The 7,029-nt window shown below is 36.8% G+C and overlaps 1 pseudogene; it reads right to left on the bottom strand.

Moving 5' to 3' along the window:
• Window positions 1–224: 224 nt before the first annotated feature.
• On the bottom strand, window positions 225–818 carry LOC123479433 (myosin-IIIa pseudogene; annotated as a pseudogene).
• Between the last annotated feature and the right edge of the window lie 6,211 nt (window positions 819–7,029).

The raw sequence follows: 7,029 nt of genomic DNA, 5'->3' as shown, positions 1-7,029 counted from the left end.
TATTTTTCTGAGTACAAGTCTTTTACCTCTTTGGTTAAATTTATTCCTAAGTATTTCGTTTTTCTTATTGCCATAGTAAATGGGATTTTTTTCCCCTTGATTTCTGTTTCTTTTATTTCTTTTTTCTTCTATTATAGTAATATTCCAAAATACATATGGAGATAGATTATTCATTGAAAGGAAAGTCAGAAAGGATCAAATATTACATTTGTCTCCTTAAAACTCTATCTGACCTCAGGAGCCATCCAAAATGGTGTTCCTACAGAAGTATTCCCATGGTGCCAGGTGCTGGTCAGCTGTGCAGACACACCAAAATCTACCAGTTTAACTCCACCTTCAGTAGTCAACAGGATGTTATTTCCTTTTACATCAAGAGGGATAGTTTTGTTGTTATGCAAATGTGGAAGTCCCATTGGTGCTTCATGTAAAATATAGGCAATTATGGGCTCATTCATTCTTCTACCTTTTCTCAAAAATCCTTTCTCAAGATCAATTACTAATTCTCCATTTCACAGCTCAAGAACCAACCAAAGCTCATTTCCATTAATTTTATCCTTCTTGAAGTACATCACATAGAATTTGACCACATTAGGGGTTTCAGAAAGGACTTTCAAGATATTATACTCTGTTTCAATCTCTTCATCAATATCATTAATCAGATCCAGAATTTTGACTGCTGCTTTTTGGCCATTTTTCTTATTTAACACTTTAAAAACTTTCCCATAAATTCCTTTGCAGATCGTTTTGGTGATTTCCCATGTATCAGGAGGATCAAGGAAGTTATCAAAGATGATTGTCTTTCCAATTAATGGAAGCATCTCAAAAGTTTAAATAACTTTAGCAAAGCTTAAAAGTAATGCATAATAATGCTTAGGTATCCAGACAGAGTAAACGTCCAAGCAGCAGCTGGGATCCTGGCCCTGGCTGGGCAACAGGGCTCCTCCTGACTTCCCTCCAGGGTGCTAGTGGTGGCCTCTCCCCAGCAAGGTGGGCAGGGCCTGTTTATTTTATTTCATTGAGAGAAGATTCTTGATATTATTTCAGTCTTCTTGAATTTACTATGATTTACTTTGTGTCTAACACGTGCTCTATCTTACTGGATATTTCATGTGCATTTATTAGTTTGTATATTCTGCTGCTTTGGGATGAAATGTTTTGGAAATATTTAAAACATTTTTTTATCATTGTTCAGTTACAGTTGTCACCATTTCTCCCCATTAGTCTCCCATGCTCTACCCACCCCTCCCTTCCACATTCAATTCTCTCCACCATTCTCTTTGTCCATGGGTCCTTTATACATATTCCTTGACTTCACCCTTCCTCTTCTGTCCCCTGTTACTCCCCACTCTCCTCCCTTCTGGTCACTGTCAGTTCTTTATTTCCATGTCTCTGGTTCTGTTTTGCTAGCTTGTCTGTCTTCTTGACTAGGTTCCACTTATAGGTGAGATCATATAGTAGTTGTCTTTCATTGCCTGGCTTATCTCATTCAGAATAGTGTTCTCCAGATCCATCCATGTTCTCATGAAGGGTAGGAGCTCCTTCTTTATTTCTACTGCATAGTATTCCATTGTGTAAATGTATCATAATTTTTTGATCCATTCATTTACTGCTTCCAGCATTTGGCTATTGTAAATTGTGCTGCTATGAACACTGGGGTGCATAGGTTCTTTTGGATTGGTGTTTCAGGGTTCTTAGGATATAATCTCAGCAGTGGAATTGCGAGGTCAAAAGGCAGTTCCATTTTAGTTTTTTGTGGAAATTCTATACTGTTTCTCATAATGTCTGCACCAGTCGGCATTACCCACCAATGGTGTACTAGGGTTCCCTTTTCTTTACAACCTCACCAGCACTTGTTTGTTGATTTGTTAATGATGGACATTCTGATCCATGCCAATCCCTTTAAGAAATGTTTCTCAATTTGCTATCACCTGTGGGTCTTGAGGGTTCAAGCACATTGACTTTCAAAGCTAGATGTTTTGGAGCTTTGTCACTCTGTTCTGGTCTTAAAAATTGGGCTTCCAGATGTGGTGTTCAAATATTTTATTGCTCAGGAAGGAGCTTGGAGTCATGAGTTCCCTCATGGTTTTGAGTCACCATACCAGGGATGGGGTTTATGTAAGGTTTTGTCTCAGCCTTTCTTTCCTGTTTTCATATATTTTTTTCTTGTATTCTGGATGTGTAAGAGACACTGAGGTAATTTGGAGGTTATTTTTAGAGAAAATTATTTTATACATAGCTATAAGAGAAAATAAGTTCAGGATCCTCATACAGAATCATCTTTAACCAGAACTGCTAGTTTCTTTCTATATAATTCATATGCTGGATTATACCTACTCTTTCCTATATATATCTATATATCTGTTTATGTATCTCTATCTATATATCTGTATTTATATCTAAATCTATCTGTCATCTATCGATATAATTTTCTTTTGGGATATCACTTTATTTGACTTTTATTTGCCTTGTATTAAATTTCTAAGGATAACTTTCTGAGACTTAATATCAGTAGGGTTTATTCTTGCAGACAACAGAAACTTACTCTTTGTACCTTTTATAAATATAATTAAACAATTTTTAAATCAAAGTTGAATTACAATGTTATATTAGATTTAGGTTTATAACATCATAATTCAAATTTTTTGATGCCATAATTACCACAATAATCATAGTACTCATCTGGCACCATACATATTTATTATAATATTATTGACAATATCACTTATGGTTTGCTTGACATCCCTGTGACAGTTTTTATAGTTGGCAATTTGCACATCTTAGTTTCTTCCCCTTTTTACCCATTTCTCCAATGCCCCTCCCATCTAGCAGTCTTCAAGATGTTCTCCGTATCTATAAGTTTATTTCTGTTTTTCTTGTTCATTTATTTCATGTTTTTTAGATTCTGCATATAAATGAAATCATATAGTGTTTGTTTTTCTCTGTCTGACATATTCCACTTCACATAATACTCTCTAAATTCATTTATGTTGTTGCAAATGGCAAGATTTTATTCTTTTCAATGGCTGAGTAATATTCCATTGTGTATATGTACCACTTCTTTATTCATTTGTGTATTGATTGACAATTTGCTTTTCTTTTTCCCTTTTTTTATTATCAATTACAGTTCCAATGTTCCCACATTGATCTCTCCTGCCCTGCCCAACCCCTACTCCCACAATCAATCCCCACCCTTTTGTTCATTCCCACGTGTCCTGGGTCTAGTCAAGGAATATGTATTAGTTTGCTTTGTTAACTTGGCAATTGGAAATAATGCTCAATGAACATAAGGATGCATATGTCTTTTCAAATTAGTACTTTTGTTTTCAAAAGTGAAAGTGCTAGATCTTTTTCTGTCACTTGTTATATCCTTAGTTTGAAAGTTTATTTTGTCTAGTAAAATATTGCTACTCTATATTGTTCAGTAGTTAATTTTGGTCATCAATTTGCCCTTATAGGTGAGACCATATCACTGACAAGCTTACTTCACTTAGCATAATATTCTGTAGTTCCATCCATGCTGTTGTAAAAGGTAGGAGTCCCTTCGTTCTTTCTGCATCATAGTATTCCATTGTGTAAGTGTACCACAATTTTTTTATCCACTCATTTACTGATGGACACTTAATCACAGGCATGGAAATATGGAATACACTGACAGTGGCCACAAGGAGGGGGGAGAGTGCGTGCATAATGGTAGAAATAAGGGAAAAGGACTAGTCAAAGAACATCTATGAATGACCCATGAACATGGACAACAGTGAGGGAATTGACTTCGGGAACAGAGGGTGGGATGGACGGGGGAAGTCAAAGGGGGAAAATCAGGACAACGTTAATAGAACTACAATAAAATTATGAAAAGCATAGTTATTCTAGTTTTGTAAAATTTTCATTTTCATGAAATATCTTTACCCGACCCTTTACTTTTTGCCTGTGCATGTCTTTCAATCTGAAGTAGGTCTCATGTAGTTACCGTATGTATGGGTCTTGTTTTCTAATCTATTTTTTTAAATTTTAACTTTTTATTGTTATTCAATTACAGTTGTGTGCCTTTTCTCCCCATCCCTCCACTCCACTCCAGCTGAACCCCACTCTCCCCGCCTCCATCCTCCCTCTTGATTTTGTCCATGGGTCCTTTATAGTAGTTTCTGTAATCCCCTCTCCTCTGTGTCCCCTCCCCACTCCCCCCTGACCATTGTTAGATTGTTCTTAACTTCAAGGTCTCTGGTTATATTTTGTTTCCTTTTTTTCTTCTAATGATTATGTTCCAGTTAAAGGTGAGATCATATGGTATTTGTCCTTCACCGCCTAGCTTATTTCACTTAGTGTAATGCTCTCCAGTTCCATCCATGCTGTTGCAAAGGGTATAAGCTCCTTCTTTCTCTCTGCTGTGTAGAATTCCATTGTGTAAATGTTTCATAGTTATTGGATCCACTCATTTGCTGATGGGCACTTAGGTTGCTTCCAGTACTTGGCTATTGTAAATTGTGCTGCTGTGAACATTGGGGTGCATAGTTTCTTTTGGACTGGTGTTTCCAGGTTCTTAGGGTATAATCCCAGCATCAGAATTGCTGGCACAAACAGCAGTTCCATTTTTAGTTTTCTGAGGAAATTCCATATTGTTTTCCACAGTGGCCTCACCAGTCTGCATTCCCACCAACAGGGAACTAGGGTTCCCTTTTCTCCGCATCCTCTCCAACATTTGTTTGTGGATTTGTTTCTGTTGGCCACTCTGACTGGTTTGAGAGGGTACCTCATTGTGGTTTTAATTTGCATCTCTCTGATGGTTAGTAATGCTGAGCATCTTTTGATATATCTCTGGGCCCTCTGTATGTCTTCCTTGGAGAAGTGTCTGTTCAAGTCCTTTGCCCATTTTTTAATTGTTTTGTTTGTCTTCCTGGAGTGGAGTCGTGTGAGTTCTTTATATATTTTGGAGATCAGGCCCTTGTCTGAGGTATCATTGGCAAACATGTTTTCCCATACTGTTGTTTCTCTTTGTAATTTACTGCTGTTTTCTTTAGCCCTGCAGAAGCTTTTTACTTTGATGAAGTCCCATTTGTTTATTCTTTCCTTTATGTCCCTTGCTTTAGGGGACATGTCTTTGAGGATGTTGCTGCGTGCAATGTCTGAGATTTTCCTGCCAGTGTTTTCCTCTAGGACTTTTATGGTGCTACGACTTGTATTTAAGTCTTTTATCCATCTTGAGTTTATTTTTGTGTATGGCGTAAGTTGGTGATCAAGTTTCATTTTTCTGCACGTAGCTGTCCAGATCTCCCAACACCATTTGTTGAAGAGGCTGTTTTTGCTCCATTTTATACTCCTGCCTCATTTGTCAAATATTAATTGACCATAAGACTTGAGTTTATTTCTGAGCTCTCTGTTCTGTTCCATTAGTCTATGTGCCTGTTTTTATGCCAGTAGCAGGCTATTTGGATTACAGTGGTCTTGTAATACATTTTGATATCAGGCATTGTGATCCCTCCCGCTTTGTTCTTCTTTCTCAAAATTGCTGAAGCTATTCAGAGTCGTTAATGGCTCCATATACATTTCTGAAATGTTTGTTCTATATTTGTGAAATATGTCAGTGGTACTCTAATAGGGATTGCATTGAATCCATAAATTGCTTTGGGTATTATGGCCATTTTGATGATGTTAATTCTTCCAATCCATGAGCATGGTACATGCTTCCATTTGTTTGTGTCTTCCTTAATTGCTTTCTTCACTGTTGTGTAGTTTTCTGAGTACAGGTGTTTTACCTCCTCGGTGAGGTTTATTCCTAGGTAGTTTATTTTTCTTGTTGCTATATCAAATGGGATTTTTTTCCTGATTTCTGTTTCTGGTATTTCCTTGTTGGTGTACGGGAATGCCTTTGATTTCTGAGTATTGACTTTGTATCCAGCTGTTTTGCCAAATTCATTTATTAGGTCAAGTATTTTTTTGGTGGAATCTATAGGATTTTCCATGTACACTATCATGTCATCAGCAAACAGTGACTGTTTTGTTTCCTCCTTTCCAATTTGGATGCCTTTTATTTCCTTTTCTTGTCTGATTGCTGTGGCTAGGACTTCCAGTACTATCTTTAATAGGAGCGGTGAGAGAGGGCATTCTTGTCTTGTTCCTGATCTTAGTGGGAAAGCTCTAAGTTTTTGTCCATTGAGTATGATGTTGGCTGTAAGTCTATCATATATGGCCTTTATTATGTTGAGGAATGCTCCCTTTGTTCCCACTTTGCTGAGTGTTTTTATCAGAAATGGGTGATGTATCTTATCAAATGATTTTCTGCATCAATTGATATGATCATGTGGTTTTTGTCTTTGCTATTGTTGATGTGATGCATTATGTTTATTGATTTGTGAATATTGTACCATCCTTGCATCCCTTGGTCATGGTGTATGATCTATTTAATGTATTGCTGGATGTAGTTTGCTAATATTTTGTTGAGATTTCAGCGTCTTTGTTCATCCGCAATACTGGCCTGAAATTTTCTTTCTTCGTTGTTTCTTTATCTGGTTTTGGGATTAGGATGATGCTGGCTTCATAAAAAGAGTTTGGGAGTCTTCCATCAGTTTGGATTTTTTCAGATAGTCTGTGAAGGGTAGGGGTTATGTCTTCCTTAAATGCTTTGTAGAATTCTCCTGTGAAACCATCTGGTCCAGGGCTTTTGTGTGCTGGAAGCTTTTTGATTATTTCTTCAATTTTGCCTGGTGTTATTGGTCTCTTCAGGCTTTCTATTTCTTCTTCACTCAGTTTTGGAAGATTATATTTTTCTAGAAATGTGACCATTTCACCTTGGTTTTGAAATTTCGTGGCATACAGTTCTTCCTAGTAATTTCTTACAATCCTTTTTATTCCTGTGGTATCAGTTGTAATCTCTCCTCTTTCATTTCTAATTGTGTTTATTTGGATCCTCTCTCTTTTTTTCTTGGTGAGCCTACTTAAAGGCTTGTCGATTTTGTTTATCTTTTCAAAGAACCAACTCCTGGATTCATTGATCCTTAGAACTGTGCTTTTAGTCTCTATGCCATTTAACTCTGC

This window comes from Desmodus rotundus, chromosome 6 (assembly GCF_022682495.2).
Source record: "Desmodus rotundus isolate HL8 chromosome 6, HLdesRot8A.1, whole genome shotgun sequence".
NCBI classification, from domain to species: Eukaryota; Metazoa; Chordata; class Mammalia; order Chiroptera; family Phyllostomidae; genus Desmodus; species Desmodus rotundus.
Note: the sequence above shows the minus strand (reverse complement) of the source record. Positions and strands in the feature narration are given on the sequence as shown.